This window comes from Drosophila suzukii, unplaced genomic scaffold, assembly GCF_043229965.1.
Source record: "Drosophila suzukii unplaced genomic scaffold, CBGP_Dsuzu_IsoJpt1.0 scf_4, whole genome shotgun sequence".
NCBI lineage: Eukaryota > Metazoa > Arthropoda > Insecta > Diptera > Drosophilidae > Drosophila > Drosophila suzukii.
In genome coordinates, this window is record NW_027255927.1 from 1,635,484 (window position 1) to 1,639,176 (window position 3,693).

Sequence of the window (3,693 nt, forward strand, 5' to 3'; positions counted from 1 at the left end):
GAACATTCAAACTAAAAATATATTAAACAAATAAAATAATAACTATTTGTATGTAAATTGTACATACAAAATAAACATATTGTATATTTGTAATGTATATACACATATTTCAAAATATATAATATTCAATTCGCTTTATATTTTTCAGAATCGCAAAAAATGAATGGGCACACCAAGGACTGAACTGCGTAAATGACAAATGTACATAAACAAGAAGGAAGCACCAAAGCACCGTACAGAAGGGGAGTTACTCCGATCAAAAATTAGTTGCGTTCTTGAATATTGAAAAAAAAAAATATGAAATAGAAATCCAGTTGTATGTATTCCTGGGGAAAACTTCCAGATATTTGGTTTTTGAATGCTTCTAGGTGCATTCCTGGGTTGCTCCCAGGTGCATTAAAAAAGAGTACACCCAGAATGTGTTTAGTTTGTTACTTCCAGGTGCATTCCAGATATATGCTTCCAGAAGCATGCAACGGGTGCATTCTTTTTTGTCCCGCACCCGTGTGGGTGGGAGCAACATACTGCAGTATCATTCAGCGCTTATTGAGCACTCAATCACTGCAAAAAGCTCATCACTGAGTGCTCAATTTGTATGGAACTAAGTGCTTAAATTAACATAGGCATTGAGCGCTTTTTTGAGCACCCTTTTGAGCGCTTTTTTGAGCAGCAGAAAAAGCACACGTTCAGCACATGTTGAGCGCTCGATTAAGCAGCGGAAAAAGCACACATTCAGCACATGTTGAGCGCTCGATTGAGCAGCGGAAAAAGCACACATTCAGCACATGTTGAGCGCTCGATTGAGCAGCGGAAAAAGCTCACATTCAGCACACGTTGAGCGCTTAGCAGCAAATAAAATTTCAGTTGTAATTTTTATTTTTATTTGTTTATTTTAAAATTTGAGCTCGGGGGTTTCCGGTGTTATCGGGGTCGCTGGCACCTCCTTCTCAGCATCTGGTGCCGGCGTTGCCTTTTTTTTGGTACAACTCAAGTTTTTAACGCACCGCATTGCCTTCTGCAGCGCCTTTTCGGGAGGATCCGAGGGATCCACCAGGGCGATTGCATCTAGTATTAGAAAAAAATTAGTTTTAAAAATAAAACAAGACGTGAATAAAAACGAGTGACCGAAAGTAATCGTTATTTGTAAGATTTATTTATAATAAAAGAAATGTTATCTTTGGCATTCAATGGAAAAATCCCAGAAGTCTTTTAAAAATTAAACTTACAAACAATAGTTTTCAGCCTCAACAAAAACTTACTTAATAAGGCACGGGCGAAATTTGGGTAGTCTGAGCCTCTTCTTGTTTTGCCCCCCTCCAAGTTGTGGGACAGAACAAGTTCCTCGGATAATATGCTTAAGATGGAACGACTTAGCCTTCCATTTTTTTATAGATTTACCATCAGCCTTGTCTAAAAATATAAGAAAATTAAAAAAATATCGAGAAGAAATTTTCAAACTTTTGTTTTCGGTCACTTGATTTATTTTATTTTGTTGTAAAAAATTATTTATGTATTTTTTTTATTATTTATTAAATCATTTATTTATTTTGCAGATGCGGAAAAATACCACTTTTCCACTTTTATTTTATTTAAATAGCCATGTATGTTTACCTACACAAAAATAAAAATTGTGCTTTAATGTTATTAATAAGTTATAAAAACAAACATCTCTTATTTTTGGTCCCTAGGAACTTAGCACTCAATAAGATTTTCAAATTTTTTCACAGATTCATTCATTTGTTTATTTATATGCATCATTTGTTGTTTTTCACGTCAAAAATTAATATTTTTCACAGCTATTTTTTTTCCGCCGCGTGTTTTTTTGGGAATCTTGTATTTTCCATTTTTTTAATATAGATTAACTAGTTTTTACTCTCACTGATTAAATTAATATTGGTCTGCGACAGACTTACCTGGGAATCGTATAGGTATCACTTTTAAACCACTGGTTTATTTTATTTAACTACCTTAATTGCGTGCAATTCTAACTCCTTCACATAAGTAAACCCAAGTGAAAAAGACGAAAAAAGTCGCGTGCCTTCCAGAAAAACAACAAGCAACAACAACAACGGTTCCGCTAATCCGTTGTTGTTCTGTTTTTTTGGCATGTCCCGTTTGGTCTATGCATCTTGCACATAAAAGTATTTATAGACATATCCGACTATGCAAATCGGTTTTTAAAAATATATTCTTAAAACTTCACATATTATTATTATATAATATTAATAAACCTATAAATTTTTTTAAGAAATACAAATATTTTAAAACAGAAACCTGTTATTTGAAATGGTTGTTTTATCATTTACGAACAAATGTCGTATTATTCAAAAGGCAAGGGTGCACAAAAGCTATATATTTTAGTTTCTGGGCCTCCTTCCCATCACACGCACTTTTCCGTCCGAGACAGGGCCAGAGAGGGAGAGCCCAAAATTACTTTTTGTGCGTTCTCTTTGCGGACCCGACTGAGAGCGCGTCGCTTTGCCGCCGTTGCGCTCAGCTCTGCCGGCGTCGCTGGCTTCTCTGCCAACGTCGCAGTCGGCTTCGTGATGATTGGGCGCTTAACTCAATTGTGGTACTGCAGGGGGCTAGCAGTTTAAATGGTTTCGGCGGCTCTTCTATCAGCCCTTCAGCTCATATTAACATATTCCAATGCTGACGGTTTTCTTAAAAGCTGTCTGCGATTTTTTAAGTCAAATTTTTGGCACAGGTTTTTATGAACGACTCAATTGTAAATTATATTATTGTTTTTTCTTTGTATGGGCTGGATTATAGGTTAGCCTGCTGTTAATCGTTTTTCTCAAAAGCATCGGAGTTATTTTAGTGACACTTCCATATAGATGGCTTATCTTGCATTTTGGCAAAATGCTCTGCGAGTGGAGTAGGCCCCCAAAGTGTGCGATGCTATTTTTCAATTGATATTTTGAAACACTTCAAAACCTCGTGTGTGTTTAAGTCGTGTGTATATCGTTTAATTATTCTTAAAATATCTGTTTTTGAATTTTTTGATACTCTTGAACAGGATCAATAGCCAAGTCGATCTGGCCATTTCCGTCTGTCCGTATGAACGCTAATATCTCGGAAACTGTAAGGGTTAGAATGTTGGGACTTGGCATGCAGATTTGTACTCTTCCTGCGCAGCTGAAGTTTGTTTTAGCAGGGTGCCACCCTCACTCTGACTATGAGTCCGTTCCGAGCTACCAGAATCCGGTTGCTCCGCGACACCAGGGTGGCCCTGCTTAGCAGCGCAGGACACGAGTGTCGCTCCCCATATTTGATTCCCTTGCGTTCCGCCAATTTTCGCCCAATTACAAAAACCTTCTTCTCAAGGTGAAGCGACGGGCACTAGGGCCATTATACTTACCCCTCCACCACACTATGGGGAATTTTACCACTTTTTTTGGTCAAAACCCATTTATCAGAATGCATCAGGATAACATCAATATCTAATGTTACTAACAGAAAAGTTTAAAAGTGCGCCCCACTGTTAAGTTATCAGCTGTTAAAGCCTGTTTTTATTTCAACGAGATGGCAGCGCTGGTAAAGCGCCTATTATTATTAATAGTTTAAATTGTCAAAAAGTGTAAAACTAAACATAGCTCTGAGATTTTTGAAATACCATCCAACCAGAGGGACTTGTAAATAGTGTTTGTGACCTTAATATTGTATTTATTAATTGTGGTGCTCGTATATTCG

The 3,693-nt window shown here is 36.9% G+C and overlaps 1 long non-coding RNA gene across 1 annotated transcript; it reads right to left on the reverse strand.

The window, feature by feature from the left end:
- Positions 1-850: 850 nt before the first annotated feature.
- Positions 851-2,121, reverse strand: LOC136117615 (uncharacterized). Its single transcript, XR_010655125.2, has 3 exons — positions 1,914-2,121; positions 1,260-1,410; positions 851-1,065 (listed from the first exon to the last, which is right to left on the reverse strand). It is a non-coding gene; the product is annotated as an uncharacterized lncRNA (long non-coding RNA).
- Between the last annotated feature and the right edge of the window lie 1,572 nt (positions 2,122-3,693).